This window comes from Gorilla gorilla, chromosome 7 (assembly GCF_029281585.2).
Source record: "Gorilla gorilla gorilla isolate KB3781 chromosome 7, NHGRI_mGorGor1-v2.1_pri, whole genome shotgun sequence".
NCBI classification, from domain to species: domain Eukaryota; kingdom Metazoa; phylum Chordata; class Mammalia; order Primates; family Hominidae; genus Gorilla; species Gorilla gorilla.
The window spans coordinates 107,879,759-107,898,752 of NC_073231.2; the positions used below are offsets into that span (position 1 = coordinate 107,879,759).

At 41.5% G+C, this 18,994-nt stretch overlaps 1 protein-coding gene and 1 long non-coding RNA gene across 25 annotated transcripts in view; one reads left to right on the forward strand and one right to left on the reverse strand.

Moving 5' to 3' along the window:
* The window catches only part of NCALD (neurocalcin delta), a 438,037-nt gene that overhangs the window by 358,366 nt on the left and 60,677 nt on the right, over nucleotides 1–18,994 (reverse strand). Inside the window, exon 1 of one of the 24 annotated variants that reach the window (XM_063709435.1) lies at nucleotides 6,759–6,776. The exons of the other annotated variants lie outside the window; for them this stretch is intronic. The gene's annotated coding sequence lies outside the window, so the exon portion shown is untranslated. Of the gene's footprint in view, nucleotides 1–6,758; nucleotides 6,777–18,994 lie in introns of those variants that run through there. 24 annotated transcript variants of the gene reach the window in all.
* Nucleotides 10,228–12,101, forward strand: LOC109028064 (uncharacterized). The gene is made up of 3 exons (XR_002007130.3): nucleotides 10,228–10,413; nucleotides 11,187–11,485; nucleotides 11,759–12,101. It is a non-coding gene; the product is annotated as an uncharacterized lncRNA (long non-coding RNA).

The following is an 18,994-nucleotide window of genomic DNA, read 5'->3' on the forward strand; positions in this document are numbered from 1 at the left end:
ATGGAAATCCAAAGGAAAAACCCTCCCACTGGGTTAGGCACATTTTATCTAATGCATTAGGACCTAATGAAAATCACACATCACACAACTCCATTCACAGGCTCCCTCCTGACTGCCTGGACAGCAGACTCACCTGCCATGACAATGTTTTGGTGTCAACTCTGAAGGCATCCGCCTTTCTCTCATAGAGGACTTCTCCCTCTCAAAAGTATTTTCACTTATGTTATCTTAGAAGGTAAGGAGAGCTTGAAGTGGTTAAATCCACACATAATTCAGGAACTTTATTTTCCTTAAAGACTTCCATCTCTTCCCCAACCTGGTAACAGTTTCCAAAATGGACAAAGCTGAATCTCACCTCTTCGGCTTTGTTTTCCCACATTTGAAATGAAACAGGCATGAAACTGGCCAACTTTTCCCATAAAGGCCAGAGAGTAAATATTTTAGGCTTTGCAGGCCATTCCGAGTCTGTTGAAATTACTCAGCTCTGCAGTTGTAGCACAAAAACAGCCACAGAGAAGACACAAATGAATCAGTGTGGCTGTGTTCCCACAAAATTTCATTTATGGACATTGAAATTTAAATTTCATGTAATTTTTATGTATCATGAAATATTATCCATCTTTTGATTTTTTTCCCAGCCATTTAAAAATGTTAAAACCATTCTTAGCCTGAGGGTCATACAAAAACAAGTATTGGGCCAGACTGAGCCCACAGGCCAGAGTTTGCCCTAAAGAAGAAATCTCAAAACATTTCATAGTCACATATAAACAGGAGCCAGATCCTTCTACTGGAGCGAACTGTAGAATCCCACAAGGAGACAAGCTCCCAATTTGCAAATATAAAGAGCAATATGCCCAGAAACTCTTTGTATGTATGTTTAAAAATTCACCATATGTCATAATCTCATTTCATGTCTTATGAAATTCAGACCTAATGAAGAAATCTTGATTTTTTTAAATCTAATTTAATATGTCCTCTCAACATTAAGAGATGTTTAAATAGTAAGTATGTAAATACTAATATTAAGTATGTATTTGGTATTTTAAATATAGATTTAAATAGTAAATATTTTTAATTGGAATATTTAAAAATGTAATTTCTATTCTTAACTGGCTATAAAAAGCCGTTAAGTAGGAAGAGAGGTGCTATGAGTAACACTGCTTGACCACGTACCATACATCAGGCACTGGATTCAGCATTTTCCACGTGTGATTCATTTAATCCTCACAGCAGCTTTGTGAGGCCACTCATTGTTATTCTCATTTTACAGTGGAGCAAACCGAGACATGAAGCTAATACACAGTGGAGCCAGGATCCCAGACAATTCAGCTCCAAAGCTGGCAACGTTAACCACCTAGTAATACTAACATATACCAGAGGAATTAGATGTCATTTCTCTTTGACTTTGAATCAGTAATCTTTTAGGATTTCAATGGCCTCTCATTTTTTATGTATTTTTACTTTATTTTTACTGACACACAAATGCATATTTTTAAGGACTCTGAGTCTTAAAATTGATTTGCCAATTTAGATAAAATATATATAAGGAAGCTACCCAACCATGCACAAAAAATCTTAACTCTTTATTCACATACAAATTGAATGCTCTCCCAATTCTATACATATGTGATTCTTACACAGTTTGAAATGCTTTACATCTTTCTTTCTAATATAGTAGAACATGTCAATCTATACATATGTGATTCTTACACAGTTTGAAATCTTTCTTTCTAACATAGTAGAACATGTCAATGGTGATTTTCCTCACTGACCTTCATGGCATCCCATACAGGTAAAGAACTAAGATAAAAGCAGAGTCAAATCTTTCTTTCAGTCATTCACTCACATGTTCAGTCAGAAACACATGCGCTGAATATGCTTACCATGTGCAAGCCATTGTCTCAGGGGCAGGGAGGTTTACAAAATGAATAGTGTCCCTTGATGGTTAATTTTACATGTCAACTTGGCGAAGCCACCATACCCAGATATTTGGTCGAACACCAGTCTAGATGTCACTGTAAAGGTTATTTTTTGGATGGGATTAGCTTTTTAAATCCGTAAATTAGAGTAAAGCAGATTACCCTTGATAATGTGGGTGGCCAACTGCACCACTACACAGTATATTCAGGTAAGAAACTTGCACCTGTACCCCCTAAATATATAAAAATAAATGACTAAACAAGATAATGTGAATGAGCCTTGTCCAATTAGTTGAACTCCTTAGGCAGAAAAGATTGAGGTCCCCCAAGAAAGAATTCAGACCGCCTTTAGACTTTAGCTACATCAGCTTTTCTCTGGGTCTCCAGACTGCTGGTCTGCCCTACAGATCTCAGACTTGCTAGGCTCCATGTGATATGTCTCTCTCTTTCTCTTCCGATATATATATATATATATATATATATAGAGAGAGAGAGAGAGAGAGAGAGAGAGAGAGAGAGAGAGAGATAGGATGATAGATATACATTGATAGATGATAGATAAGCTCTATCTTTTTCTCTATATCTCTATATTTCTTCCTCTGTCTCTATCTTTCTGTCTCTATATCCACACACACATCTTATTGATTCTATTTCTCTGAAGAACACTGACTAATACAAGTCCCCTCAGAACCATCAGATAGGGTGTGGGGGTGGTATTCTTAAAATTCACCCAGTGTCGATGAGATGTGGACAGAGGGCACTCTCTCAGGCTGCTGGTGTGAGTAGAGATGGTGCAGCCACTGTGAGGAGCAATCTGTCAATATCCAGGTCACTCATCCTGTGACCTGGCCTCAGAAGAGCAACCCGGAAGGACTACAGAGCCAAACCCACTAAGAATCTGCTGAGCGGACCAAAATGATTGCCAAGTGCATTTACACAAAGATGCCACTCGGTGAGACAATTTCAAAACTATCTCAAATCATTCAAGAATGAGAGACCTAAGTCACATTCATGATATGCAAAAAAAAAAAAAAAAAAAAAGAAGCCGGTGGGGCCATGCCTAGTACTTTGGGACTCCATTGCCTCCCAGGGAGGAGCAGCCACTGCTCCTGCTTACCAGCCACCCCAAAATGACCTGTTGTCCTCACAGCCAGAGCAAAAAGCCTACGTTCAGGACATAAAGAGAAGAAAGCCCCTAGAACAGTGTCTTCATATAAGTGCTTGACAAATATTAGCTATGATTAAGGACATAAAACTATACATTTCACTGTTTTTATTTTAAGCAACTTGCTACATAAAATGCCTGCCTTCTTTCTAGCACTTCTACCCTGCATATGGTGGTGCCAAATGAGCCCTTTTGATGGAACCAGCCAGTTCTGTTGAATAGTCCATTGACTCAGACATAGCTTGATTTACTCTTTTTCCACCAAATTAACAAATGGTGGATATCTGTCAGTCATTAGGCAGTTGGTAAGAGGACCACTCTCACTCTTAAACACAAAACACACAATTGTGTGAAATTTCACAATGAACAGTTGATTACAACAGAAGTAAACTGAAATCGAATTTCTTCCTCAGCTTTCTTATTGTGTTCTTTTTATTTCCTAGTGGGTCTTGATGAACTAAACTACTTTTAAAGCCTCATTTTTCCTGCCTCCTACTGTAGATCAAAACAGAGCCCTTCAAATTCATCACAGGGAGCTCATGGTCTGCACAAAACAAACACTGAGAGGTATGTTTCATTACATCCTTAGTGATCTTTTAGAGTGTCATATAATGAATAACATGGATTTCTGGCAGGTAACTTGGCACTCTTCCAGAGGTCAGCCCGCCAGATTCATTTCTAAAGCTTTAACATTTTCTATACCTTTGAACTAAACAATTCCACTTCTTAGAAATTATCCAAAAGGCAAAATAATATCATAAGACATATGGAATGATTTAACTGCATTATTTTCTCAATTTTTGAGAAAGAATTTGTGTAACTTCTCTAGTAAGAACAATGGGACTTAGGTTTGTTTTTGCTTGTTTGTTTATGTGTGTGTTTCAAGAGCCTGAGCTTTAGGGAGAAGCAAACTCGAGTCAGAACTCTGAGCCTGCCCTTTTAAATAGCCACAAGATATGAGGAAGTCACCTGGCTTCTCTGAGTGCCAGCTTTGGGATCTGCAAAATGGCGATAATATATGCCTCCCTCAATGCTCATTACAGACCCTTGCACACCTACATTTCAATAGTAATAACTAATACATGCAGTCAGTGTATTTTTGAAGGAATGGGTGGATACACGATTGAACAACTGAATAAACCATCCAGAGTCTCTCCATGGAGCTGGCTGGTCATGGTGAGGAGGCCAGGCTGTCCCATGGACTAGAGTCCTCCATCTTGGCCACAGGTTTCCTGAGCTGAGAGAAATCACAAGGAGCTATCACACCTTCACCCTCCCTCACTGTCTGACCAAAGACTTGTTCCACTGTCCCATCCTAGTTGATGAGACTTAAAGTCTCTTTAGAGAAAGAAGGCTAAGGCCGTACACCTACTGTGTCCAGGCAGTAGAGCTGGAGCACCTCAGTTAGTGAGCAATTCTCATGGCTCAGGACTTCACTCTGCTTCTTAAACACTGGATGAAAATAGGATTTACATCATTGAGTACTCATGCTGAGAAACAAGACCGCAGGCTATGCAGCCATTATTTCAAGTGCTTATCTTATGTTAGAGATACAACCTCTGCATTTATTGAGAAGAAAGTGGAGTCTGACAGTAACTGCTACAAAGTTTTCACCAAGAGCCCTGACAGCTGTCCTTCAAACATTCCTAACAACCCTTACGATCAAGTGAAAACTCTTAAAGTGACCTGCAAAGCCTTTTGTAATCTGCCCCTGCTTACTCCTCTGGCCTCATTTGTGGGCACCTCATGGTAAGACACACCAAAAAGTCTGTAATTTCTCTACTCTTCGTGCTCCCCTTGCCTCTGGGCCTTCGCACTGACTCCTGTATCTCTTTCTTAATTAGTTATAAACTCAAGCAGGAAAGAAGAGTGCTATTTATAGACTTCTTCAACTTACGACCTCAACATCTGTGAGTATACCAAAGAAGGTTTGTAATACACAACTAGGTATTTAATAGAAGTTGTCTCTGGGTATGTTTGGCTATATTTTATAGTTTTCCTGTTAGAAAGATATATTGCTAAAATTTTCATGCTGCAGTCTCTACTGAAAAATAACTGTTTCATTTTACATTTCCACCTGCCTTGATGAGCTAGGATTTAAATTCAAGTCAGTCTGCTTCCAAAGCCCATGCTCTCACTATGTGACCATATGATTTACTATTCTTCCCAGTTTGGGTTAAGATTACTTCTTTTAATTCCACACTCTCCACATTTATCTCTCAGATCCATCTTACACTCACTGCCTAACTTTCCTCTCCTCTTATCCTTTCCCAGGGGTGAAACTTTAAGGGAAAAAATTTTTGAATAATAATAAGCTACTCACATTCAAGGTAGTTTTGAGGCATGAAGCACTTGAATACTAAGCTCTTAGAATCTGAGCTTTTAATACAATAAAATATTTGCTGGAGATTGGATCAGAAAAGGGTGGGTAGGTTACAGTCAATTTAAAGTCCACTATTGCTCATAGAAAGTATTCAATAAATATCAGCTGATGAGCATTTGAAGATGCATTCCAGAGCACTAAGGAAGATAATTTTCCAGCTGAGAGACTTAAATGTTAGGAGACTTAAAACAGCCAGCAAGGTCTCCTTTTATGACATGTCATCTTTAACTGGGAAAGCAGCTAAAAGAATGAGGACACAGGTCAAACAATATGGTTAGAAAGGAAGGTGAGCAAGATTTACCATTATTTTACTGCACAGGGACACTGTGTCCACCCTGAACGCACCCCTCAGGCAGTGAGAATATAAAGTTTTTTACTACAGCAATTCAATGACTAGTTGTTTATTGAAAAGCATATCTATTGCATCCAAACTCCTGTCATTCACAGTGGCTTACCCAATAAATTTCTGGGTTAGTGAGTTAGACAGATAAATAAAATAAGAAAAACTAGGAAAAGAAGAAATGGAATGTTTCTACTTACCTATACCTGTCCCTGTGGGCACCATTCATTTTTCCCCCACAAAGAAAGAAATTCCTTCTCTAAAATAGTCAATCAACAGAATTAAGTCAGCTGCTGATATTTTTAAAACTCAGACCTCTGCTGAGAGCATCGCTGTTCCATTTTGCCACACACCGTTTCCATTTCTCAGCTGTACTCTCTCCCTCACTCTTGGCCTTGGCACAGTTACACTGGGCTTTCTTTTTCTTTCTAAGACAGTCTACACTCTCAGGCATCCATGGTGGCTGCAGAATAATGGCCCCTGAAGATGCCCCATGGCCTAATTCTCAGAACATTGTGAGTATATTTCTCCACATGGCAAAAAAGGACTTTGCAGTTATAATTAAGATAAATGACCTTGAGATGGGTAGATTATCATAGGTTTTTCAGGGTGGTCCAACCTAATCACATGAGTCCAGAAAACCAAACAAAAGTCAGTGTGAGAAGCACTCTGTCCACCGTCGCTGTCTTTGAAGATGGAGGAGGGGGCTACAAGGAAAGGAATGCAGACGGCCTTTCTTGGCTGAAAAAGGCACAAAAAGGGATTTTCCCCTAAAGTCTCCAGAAAGAAATGCACTCTGCCAACATCTTGATTTTAGCCCAGTGAGACCCATGTCAGACTTCTGATCTACAGTTATAAATTTGTGTTGTTTAATCTACAAGTTTGTGGTAGTTTATTATAGCAAATATAGTTCCGTATGTATTCCCCTTTACCTAGAACATTCTCTCCTACCTCTACTACATGGTAAATGTTTCATTCCTTTCTGCTCCTCAGATATCATCTTCTCCATGAAGACTTTCCAAGGACATCCTCTTGTAAGGTTCTTTGATGGGCTACTCCATCCTCTTTGCTCCCAAATCTTCATATATTCACCTCAAGTGGGTATATTGTGATTATTGTTATAAACAGAACTCCATCATCTCCCTGTACTACATATCTTTAATAGCAAAGACCATGTGTTCTCATCTAAGTTCAGGGTCTAGCACATAGCAGGCAGTCCCTGATATTTGAACGAACAAATGGATGAAAGGATGTTTATAACACTCCTAGCTACAGACTGGAATTCTGAAAGACGTCAAGGCAAACATGAACAAAATCAGGCTATAAACATGTAAACCCATTAGTAAAATATCAAAATAGGATCTAAATACTCATTTTTCTAGGTTTACAATACTCCATGAATCACTGCTATGCTACAGTAACATTTAGGAAAGGAAAAGATTGAGTATTTAATGATCTCATAAGAATTATCTGCTAAATTTGTTAACTATTAGGTAGGAGGGGAAAAGTCTTCTTTTCTTTGGTGAGCCCTGAACACCCCACTCCCTGTCCCAGTCTTAAGTGACAGATTTTGGGGTTCTTGGTGCCTTTTAACTATCTAAAGATAGGGCTGTGGTTCTCCAACTTTGCAGGCATCAGGATCCACCAGAGGGCCTGGTAAAACACAGCTGCCAGGGGGCCTACCCTCAGAGTGTCTGATGCAGCAGGTCTGGAGTACGGCCATGAAGTTTTTTGTTTGTTTGTTTTTGTTTTTTTGTTTTTGTTTTTGTTTTTGTTTGAGATGGAGTCTCACTCTGTCGCCCAGGCTGGAGTGCAGTGGCGCAATCTCAGCTCACTGCAAGCTTCGCCTCCCAGGTTCAAGCGATTCTCCTGCCTCAGCCTCCCGAGTAGCTGGAACTACAGGCATGTGCCACCATGCCTGGCTAATTTTTTTGTATTTTCGGTACAGACAGGGTTTCACTGTGTTAGCCAGGATGGTCTTGATCTCCTGACCTTGTGATCTGCCCGCCTTGGCCTCCCAAAATGCTGGGATTACAGGCATGAGCCACCGCACCCGGCCTGAAGTTGTATTTCTGACAAGTTCCAGTGATACAGAAGATGCTGGTTAGAGAACATCCTTTGAGAATCAATGTTCTAGGGCATAGATCACCCTTGATCTCCGGTTGTGACCACTTCTGGCTTCTCTGGACAGCCAGTCTGAGACCTCACTTCTGAGTCCAGGCACTGGCTGGGCAAGGTAGGATTAGGTAAATACTAATTTCCTTCCTCCCTTCCCTGACCACACAGAACTATTTCTGATGGAACCAGACCCTCATTTAGCCTCAGGTTTCCCCATGCTTATTCCTTTTCCATTGACAATGGCAACACCTCTCCTTTGACTGAGCCCCAGAGCTTGATGATTAAAACAGATCAGCCACAGCATGTGGGCCTGGGAAGCACAGGGCTGCCAGGCGAGTACGGAAAAGTCAACAGATTTGAGGGCAGATCTGACAAGATCGCATTACAATCGGTCATCTCTGTCCAGAGTACTTCAGGCTTTAACTCAATCAGACCAAAAAAAAAAATTCACTTCTTCACCAGAAGTAAAACGTTGTTTCTAGGCAAGCGGGAAGGCAGCTAAAAGAATGAGGACACAGGTCAAACAATATGGTTAACACTTCCAAAACATACCTAAAATTCTCTTCCAACTCTGCATGGCTTGGCAGTATTATTTACATCTGGAAACAAAGCGACAAAAGCCGCTTTTCCTCATTTTCCACCATTTAGCTTGATCGTGCTCTTTCAGACTTAGAGATGTCCCAGACTCCTGCCCCCACAACACATCCCACACCCAAACAATCTATTCCTTTCTCCCCTCCCTAAAAGTGAAAACTCAGTGAGATAAAGCAGAGGTTCTGGAGAAAGAACAAGGAATCCCATCCAGAAGATTACAGTGGGTCAAGCTGAGTCTCTACAGAATGACCATCTGCAGAATGAGCAGGGAGAAACCATCAGATTCTCTCTGAGAACTACAGACACCCACTTACGGGTAGGAGTCCCCCAGGGTGAATGGATAAATCTCTTTTATGGCTCTGATGGACATCCAAGTACTTCATGACTGTGTCCATAGGGTTACCCCAGCAGCCCTGGACCACTGACATTTGGGACCTAAACAAAAGGGAGCTGGTCACCAAAGCAAAAATATTCCAAATTTCACTGCATTCCAGAGTGCAACAGATTATTTTTCAAACTGCCTGCTGTTTGTTACTGCCTGCCCAGCACTGGCCTAGACAACTCCTTCAAGTTAAATCTGAAATGGGCTTTGCCGCTTTAAGGCCTCCGAGAACTGAATATAATATATGCAGCTGCATTTCAGCCCTGCTCTCCATGAAACAAGAAATGTGAAATTTTGCTGCTGATTCCCAATAGTCCTAAATTCATAAAAATGAACTTTTGCAGTCATTTGAATAATATTTTTAAATGTATTCAACATTACATTCAAATTCCCTTCCCAGGACTGTGTTTTCATTCCAGCCCAGCCGCCACAGACCTCCATACTCGGCAGAATTTTCAGCCGTGCATAAATATAAGCGCATCTACCCTGGTGAAATTTCACGTACACACGGAGATTATTTTTAGTTATGGAACCCAGTCAAAACTTTTATAAAGCAAAATCAACCAAGAGCAAAATTGGTAGACAAAATGATGATGTTCTTATTTTTTCATCTATTTTTATATTCTTTCTAGACATTTCTAGACATGAGTCAAGAGAAGCAAATGCCTTAACAAAGGCAATTTTGATGATAATGGTGACAACATCACTAGCCAAGTTATTCCTTGACTTTTTGGTTAAATATAAAATCCATATGTAGATAAGATCACATCTACCTATATATTTCACTTTTCAAAAATGTCGAAGTTGGCTGGGCACAGTGGCTCACGCCTGTAATCCCAACACTTTGAAAGGCTGAGGTGGGAGGATCACTTGAGGCCAGGAGAGGCTGAGAGGAGAAGATCCCTTGAGTCCAGGAGTTCAAGGTTACAGTGAGCTATGATCGCACCACTGCACTCCAGCCTGTGTGACAGAGCAAGCTGCTGTCTCAAAAACAAACAACAAAAGTCAGAGTAGAGGTAGTTTGCCTTTTTGAAAAAAGGAAAAATAAAGCTTTCATCAGATAAATAGTCAAGCAAAAATTATTGAACACCCACCAGAATGGAAGCCCCCTAAGGGCTGAGACTTGGTCTTTGTTGTTCACTATTGTAGCCTCAGCACCCACCACAATGACTGGCACATAGTAAGTGCTCAGTAAATCCTGTGCTCACATGCTCCAGGGTGTGGCTACCTCATCAATCAGCCAGTTATTGCCACAACAATGCTGCGTGTCACACAACCACAGAATCTCAGTCTCACACAACAATAAACACTTATTTCTTGCTCACAGATCTGTCGGTTGGCTAGAGTTTAGCTGATCCAGGTTGACTGAGCTGGATTCAGATAGGCTCTACATGTCTGTCATCCTCTTTGAACCAACAGCATTTGAAACATGATCTTCTCCTAGAGAAAGAGAGGAGTACAAGGGGCCAAGCCAATCCACAAGCTCTTATAAAGCCTCTGCTTTCATGTCAGGTAATATCCCACTGGCCAAAGCAAGTCACATGGGCAAGCCCAGCATGTGTCCCCTCCCATAGAGGTGGGGTCAGAGAGGGTGCAAATATCTCCCATAGGCTAGCATTTCTAAAACTTGAATAAGGTACTTTCCTTTTAAAGAAAAAAAAATCCTCAAGGACCTCCAGGGTTGACCAGTTATTTTTATTATAACTCACTTAAAAATATAGAAATACAAAATGATTTATATGCTTGTAGTCTCATACCACTATAAAATGAATGCACTAATTAAACCCAAAACTGCAAAGCCAATAAAACTCAAAATAACATTAGTGGCATGTAAAGGATTATATTGTTTTGCTGAAACTAAGTTGCTGCTTTCAATTTGAATACGGTGCCGACTGCAATGGCCCAGATTCCCTTGCATTCATCATGCCTGAGCTGCCACGTGCTACATAAAGACCCCATTTCCCGAACATTTTTCTCCCTTCTAAAAACAGCACTCTGTGATATCATTTGGCCTATACTTGACGCAGATGCGTTATTTTTAATTAAGCCTATTTTTTCTCATTAGACCATGACAATTAATGAATTTCAACTCAGGACCGACCAATGCTCCAGAAAATCCAAATGCACTAAAAATGAATGAATAGAGGAATAGGTGCTTGTGGTATTAAGCATCATCCAGATGATCTGGAATAAGTAGATAAAGGGACATTTTTTTAAGATCATTATTTAAATGAAACTTCAAATTTTTCCATCTGTTGCCTCCATGCTGTTATGATTTCTTCCAGTCACAGTTGCCAACATGTCCACTACAGCCCCAAGGAATGCTCTAAAAGCTCAAAACTACTCTTGAAAGCCTGTCTCAAAGGAAATAGACCAGAAAGATTAGGAAGAGGGAGGCCTGAGAAAGCAAGCATCATTTCGTAGGGTGGACAGCTGCCAGTTTCTGCCTTCCCAGCATTCACACCTGACTTCCTTTAGTGACCTAAGGGGATGGGCAGAATGACCCAGCCAACTTGCTCTTCCAGGAATTTGAATCTCCAGGGAAAAACTTCAGGATGGAAAACAGCTCCTGCTTCATCCTGAGGTGAGTCCCGAAAAGACTATCCCTAATTTCCCAGTATTTAGAACCCCAGAATTGCCCCACTTCCTTTTGAGACCAGGTCCATATACAATTCATGCTTTTCCCTCAATCCTGGGAACTGCTCCGTGGCCTACCAGTGGATTCATTTTTGGCTTAAGTAGCCAGAGTTGGTTTCTGTGCCCCAACTGATAAATGTTCCAACATGAATTTCTAAACATAAACAACCTCAAACAAGGCAATGATTACACGAACAAATGCAACTGTGTTTGCCTTTAGGTTCCCAAAACAGAAGTGATCTCATCTCCAAATGCTGTTTATGCTGTATATTCAGCTGTCACCACCCTGGAGTTAACCCTTCCTCATCTATCCTCCAGCCCCAGAGCTCTGGGAATATCTACATCAAGAGGAGAGAGTACTAACACCCACTCCCCAACACTGCCAGGGCTCAGGGGAAGGGCCACTGGATGTTTGTACGAGTCAGGTACATGCTCCTTTAACCCAGCCCCATGTCCCTGAAACAGGTGCCACCAGGGCAAGGCAGGCCGAGGGAGAATGAATGGATGGCTCCCCACACCTCCACAACACCACTGGGCCCAAGTACACCAAATACAAATAAAACCTGCTGAATCACTTTCAGTTCTTTCGTTCTTTGTATGAACATCATTCACTCCCTTTCTCAGACACTTGTTGAGCCCCTTCTACTTCTACAAGTGATACAGGTCCAAAACAAACAGCATTCCACGACAGAGAGCCCCTTGGGGATAGCAGCTAAAGCTTATTAACCTCTGAAAGCTCAGGGTCAAGTGCAGTGTCTACAGGTAGCAGCTGCTCCATGAACCTGGTGTTCTAATGATATGAAATGTACAAAAATTACATACCACACAGGAATGAAAACTTTCTTCACACCATGTTTGAGCCAGTGTGCAAAGTTGAGTGTTATCAGCGGGAAGCACCCTAGATGCTGTGCTTTATTCTTTGGCACTTTGCTCTTCCCTAGGTGTCTCCCCATCCACTCATGCCCTTGCTCATTCAACTAGGATTTATGGGAACCCCAGTCCTGCTTCTCTGACATGTCTTCAGTGAAGTCTAGCCTACAATAGAGTACGAGATTTGACAATTCTTCTCACTTTGGCAAAAAAAAAAAAAAAATCAAGAAACCTCAGGCAATGGACTCTACAGCACAGGAGGAACCAAAAAGCTAAAAAGCAGTAGGGGCTTTGAGGGCTGAAGCAGGAGTGGAGAAAGAAGAAAGAAACAGTTGGAGAGATGTTCTCCAGGCTTGAAATAGAAATGCTGAGCGGCTGCAACAGATTTCGATCTGCTAATCTGAAAAGTCACATTACTTGGTCCTGATGTGAATCAGTGAGGCTTTTTTTTTTTTCATATCCGCCCATATATTTCCACTGCTCCATACGCAGGCGCCACCACCCAAGGAAGCCGCTTGCCTGTTACCTCAGAGCAGAGTGACAGCGGGCAGAGCGGGGATGTGAACAACTCCAGGCACTCAGCCTTCTGTCCAAGCTACCAATAGATCCCCAGGAATGCTTGCTACAAACCTTTGGGAGGTTATTCCTCCATGAATGAATGCTTACAAATGAAACCGAGGCCTTTAATACATTGCAGCGAGAGACACAAAGGTCAGGGCATTGAGGCTGCACATTTTTGGAATTCAGCTTTCTTTGTTCTCTACCACCTGCATCCTCCATCCAACGTCATCCCAATTTTAAACTCCCCAGGGCTACAGGAGTTTGCTATTGGAGGCATTAATATTACAAATATCACAGCTATGCTGCCTCAAAAGTAAAATTTTACTCTGGGCAAGGTGGTGTGTACCTGTAATCCCAGCACTTTGGGAGGCTGGGAGGATCGCTTGAGGCCAGGAGTTCAAGACCAGCCTGGGCAACATAGCGAGACCGTATCTCCAGAATAAACATTAAAATAAAGTAATAAATAAATAAAATTCTTGCACATTTCCATACCACATTTCCAAGGAGACAAGAGTGGGTTGTGGTTTCTTGACAATTTTTATAACTATATATGATTTTATAACTGTATATGATTTTATAACTATATATGGCTCTCAATTATTCATGAGAAGACAAATAAGTAAGTCTTTAGAAAACCCTTAGGATTTTTTCAGCTATTAGTTTCACCCTCCTGGACCCAACTCACAGCGCTAACAAGTAGTAAAATGAGCCATTTCTTCATTCCCCACTTCCCCGGAAGGTGAGGCCAATCAATACCGAAATGATGAAAAGGCAGGCAGGCAGGCAAAGACTGGAGGGAAATATCACAGGTCATGTGCTCCACAATTGTCACAGTAACTTTGAACTAGAAATAATTTTTGTCCCCAAGAGAGCCACTCCCTCCTCACTCAGCCTTCCTGAAATATATTTTATGTTCTGGTTCTCATTTCCTAGGATCTTATTCATTTGCTACCAGGATCAGCATACGCTTTTTACCCAAGGTAAGAGAAGGTTTGTATCTCTAATACCATCTAGCAGTTATTCAAGCATTTGTTCAGTAATTCTAGAATCTTATTGCATTGCTCACAGTCGGCACTCACTGTGTGAGTGGCACGGTGCTGGGCCCAGACAATACACGAAGAACAAGATGATTGAGGCATAGCCTGGGAGGCAGCCATTCATGACACAAATAGCTACTTAGTGACCATTGTGATGTAGCTTTAAAAGAATACAACTTGTGAAATCCATTTCCTTTCAAGACCTGCCCTTAGAGAAGAGAGGGAAAACCTGCAGCAAGGCAGGTGTGTGCCCACAGGTTAACGTGACTTGGGGCATGTCTGAATAGGAAGCTTCCACCTAATTCTTTTTTGTACTCTGGGAAAGCAGCATGAGCTTTGCATCAAAATGCACAAATTTATGTTAAATCAAAATATTGGGGAAAACTCTTCAACTAAAGCACAACATTTCAGAAAGAGAGTGTGCACAGCCCCACTCCTGAAGGAGGCGGTTGGCCTGACGTTGTCCTTGATGTCATCCTTCCATACCTCTGGTCACCTTCCAGCTTCCTCTAAGCTCTACCCGTCTCCATTTGCCTCTGGACACCTACCTCCAAGCTCATTTCTACTAATTCTAACAGAGATATTGGGTGAAAATGGCCTGGTTCAGAATTGTTTGCACTTTAAAGGAAGATTCCAGAAGACTGAAAGAAATCTTTCAGATTCTAAAAATGGAAATGATAAAATTATCTCCTTGACCCATCAAACCACCTCCAACAGAGTCCCCCAAACCATTGCCCATTCCTAACCCATGGAGAGAAATAGGTCCACCTGGTATATGTGCAAACCCTGAGTCTGTGTCTTATTTCTATGTGTGCTCATTTCTAGCACGCTGGCCTCTGAAGCACCTGAGGTGACAGGGAAACATGTGAAGCCATTTTAAAACAACAACTGAATCCAAAGTGGCAGGCTGTGTCAAGATGTCAAACTCAGATCAGTTATCACTGAAACAATGTTACTCAAACGCTTAACCTTGCTGTTGTTGTTTACTCATCCTTCAACTATATACTTTTAAAGTGATACAGAATCAGTCTTATCCCAAACACACACACACACACACAACTGTCCTTATATGACCTTGACATAATTTTAGCAAGGACTTTCCAGGAAGAGAATCTAGTAAAGCACCAGTAGGCATTATCTTTCTGAATCATCATAACTGCCTCTTGCTACGACAGAAAACGTAATTTTTGAAGAATGGGAGAATGTAAGCCAGATTCAGAAAGTTAAACATACACCTGTGAGGCAGGCTCAGCAGTATCATTTATACCTTCTGGAATTTGTAGCCCCAGAGTCCATTCCAGATATTATTGCAGTAACACACCTCACTATCCTGCAGCAGGAAGCAGGCACCCCACAAAAGTGGGAGCAGGTAGAGAATAAAGAACTAAACTGAATCACATCTAGCAAACAGACTTCCCCTGTCGTATTCTCCCAAGCCCTGTTTTTCCTGCCCTTCTCTCTTTCCTGGTCTAATACAATTATTTTCCAACTGGCTTCACAATGCCAGAACTCTTTTTCTCACAGGCTCCCGCTTTGCTCTGTTCTGTTGAATTGCATTTCCATTTCCAGTCCTCCAGTTCTATCAGTCTGGGTCTACACAATTGGCTGTGTCTTCCAGTGTTTCACCCACAGACACATGAGAACTAGTTTTGCAACCTACCACCACCCAAAACCCAAAATATTTAAAGGAGAGCGAGAGAGAGAGAGAATACTTCGTGTATTTACATGCAGGAGTACACCACAGTAGAAGCATATCAGGAATCAAGAGGCTGGACACCGACTGACAGGCACCAGACCAGGAGTGATCAGGGAGATCTCGCACTCCCCCACTTAACCCTCCTTGGCTGCCCAGTGCACCTGGAAAAAATTCCCCCTCCCTCCACGGCCTACTCTGGGTGTCCTGGCCTTTACCTCCATCTCCGGCCTCATTCACAGCATCCACTATTTCTCTCCCCACGCTCACGCCACTCTGGCCTCTCTCCTGTTTCTTGCATAGGCCACGCTCTATCCCACCTCATGGCCTCTGCACCTGCTGTTTTCTCTGCCTGGAATGTTCTTTCCTCTGTTCTTCACAAGGCTTGAGTTGCTATTGTCTCAGGTGTCAGCCTAGAAATCACCTTCTAATCCCCAGAAAGGCCACCCCTGGCTACCCAGTTTAAAGTTGCCTCCCTACCCCTGTCCACACCCTCTAGATTCCACCAGTCTGTTGATTTCCTCCATTCTAGCTCTTACTTCTGAAATAACCTAGCTTTTTAAAAAGCATTTCTGTCTTAAGCACTGCAATTTCTTCTTTTTTTTTCCTCTCTTAGGGTAACACTTGAGGAAGAACACAGTTATATTTAAATGTCTAGCCCATAGTATTTGCTCAATAAATATTTGCACAACAGGATACTTAATTTAAAAATTAACTCGTGTTTCTTTTTTTTTTTTATTTCTCTCTCCCCTGTTCCATGAAAGTAGCCAAGCTGACTTCTCGTGGAAAAACCTTGCTTCTCAAGCTCCAAGTGATGTTTCTAGCAAGATATTTTCCTTCCTGACTTTTTTTCCTAAAGCCTGAGCTCATTGAAAATATTAGCCAAGTGCTCTTAAAGACAACAGGGAATGGGCAAAAAGTAGCTGACATCAGCAAAATAGAAGGGTTGTGGCAGAGATAGCTGGGCAAGCACCAAAGATCCATAGTCCCCCTCCATGGTGTAGAGCTGTTGCCAGGAACTGGCTGCTCAGTCAGGGCCCTTTCCCAGCTCACCTTGCACCTACATGAGGCCACGTAATTAGTTCTCACCAATGGAAAGTGACAGGAAGTGATGTGTGTCCCTGCCTGGCCAAAGACTTCATTCTCCATATTCTTCTTTCCTCCTCCCACATGCTTGGGGCAAAGAACTCTGAAGCCCTGGAAGATGGTAGCTTCACAAGATGGAAGCAGCCTGGATCCCTGAGTCAGTGCCTGGAGGGAAGCTGGTCAACCAGAATATGTACATTTAACACTGCATGAGGGAAGATAAACATTTATTATGTTAAGCACTGAGTTTCACGGGTTGTTTGTTTCAATAGTTGTCCACCAGGATTAGTGCCACCTAGATGGGGCTGGGAGACACAATGAGAGGGGTAGAATCTGACCACTACTTGGTGACAATGTCCTGAGGCCATGGCAAGGTGCAAGTGTCTGGAAGTCTGGACCCTCCGCCCAGGTCTGGGTCCCTCCTTTCACCTGTTTTCCACATATCTCAATTCTGGTGCAACCCTGATATGGAAAGGGGCCTCAAGATCCCATTTTTGGACAGAAATTTATACCTGCTACATTAGCTAAATAAATAAATAAATAGAAATTAATAATGCCACAGTCTGAAACACTTGAAGGCAAAACATGCAAAATACTCATAAACAAAAAAAGTATAAAATCAATAAAATTCAGTTAATCACCAGCCACACAATGCCACAACGAGAATTTGCTGATTGAAGCTAGTAGGTGGATGTCTTTTAAACACCTCTGTCTGTATTTCCAACACACACTATTCAATTTTCTAATGAATATTTATTGAGCACTTACTATATGCCAGGTGCTTTTCTGCATGTTTGAGATACATCAACGTGTAAAGCTGACAAAAGTATCTCCCCTCATGGACCTTATGCTCATATAATAGTAATACACACACACACACACACACACACATATATTGTTTAGAATAAACTGAGTTGAATTCCCTAAACTACAGAACTGATAGGATGATGAGACTTGGGCAAATCAGTAGTGACCTTCTAATAGTATATAAAAATAACCCATACCATCTTCTAATTGTTAGGTAAAAGCTCTAATTGCCAAATGAAATGTTCTATTTTTTATGAAATATACAAAAAGCCAAACAGGATCCTTACAAGAAGTAAAAAAAAAAATTAAAAACTAGACATAGAGAATATAACATATTATTATTAGGTAAAACAAAAATAAAACACATAAAGGAAAGCACATTTTGAGGAAATTTTGATGGGAAAGAGCAACCAATTGAAAAATATGTATTATAAAATGTTGGATAAGAAATCCAGTTCTGGCCAGGCACAGTGGCTCACACCTGTAATCCCAGCACTTTGGGAGGCTGAGACAGGCAGATTACTTGAGGAAAGGACTTCAAGACCAGCCTAGGCAACATGGCAAAACCCTGTTTCTACTAAAAATACAAAAATTAGCCAGGCGTGGTGGTACGCACCTGTAATCCCAGCTACTTGGGAGGCTGAGGCAGGAGAATCACTTGAACCTAGGAGACAGAGGTTGCAGTGAGCCAAGATCGTGCCACTGCACTCCAGCCTGAGTGACAGAGTAAGACTGTGTCTCCAGAAAAAAAAAAAAGAAAAAGAAAAAGAAAAGAAAAGAAAAAGAAATTCAGTTCTGGGAGAAGGCTGGGACTTCAGTTTCAGTTCAGAAAAATACCAAGACTACAACCACTCAAAAAGTACACTGAAAAAAAGAAAAACCTTTCCAGGAGGCCCAAGATCATGTGTCATCTTCCCAGGAGACCATTCCCAAGGGAAGAAGTGGAATTTAAGTTAGATCAGAAGAACCCTGGAGTCAGCACACCAACCCCCAAATTAAGAATGAGTCTTACTAAGGACAGAAGTGCTTTGGTCCAGGCTCGAAATAAACAACTTCTGTTTATTTGTCCTACCTATTCTCACTTTATAACTACGCCCTCAAAGAAACTCTCTTCTCTCTTCCTTCTTCTCTTTCCAGGCAATCTCATTCACTCAGGTGGTTACAATTATAATCCATCACATCTTAAACACCCCAACTCCACAATCCTGAACACCAAGCCCATATATCCAGATGTCTAGTTGACCTCTCCACTTGAATGTCTTGCAGGAACACATATTCACTATGTCCTAAACTAGGGTCATCATCTTCCCCAACAAGCCTATACTTCCTTCAGTGTCTCCTGTCTCCACTCATGGCTCCACAGTCCACCCAGAAACTTCAAAGCAACCTTAACACTTCCTCA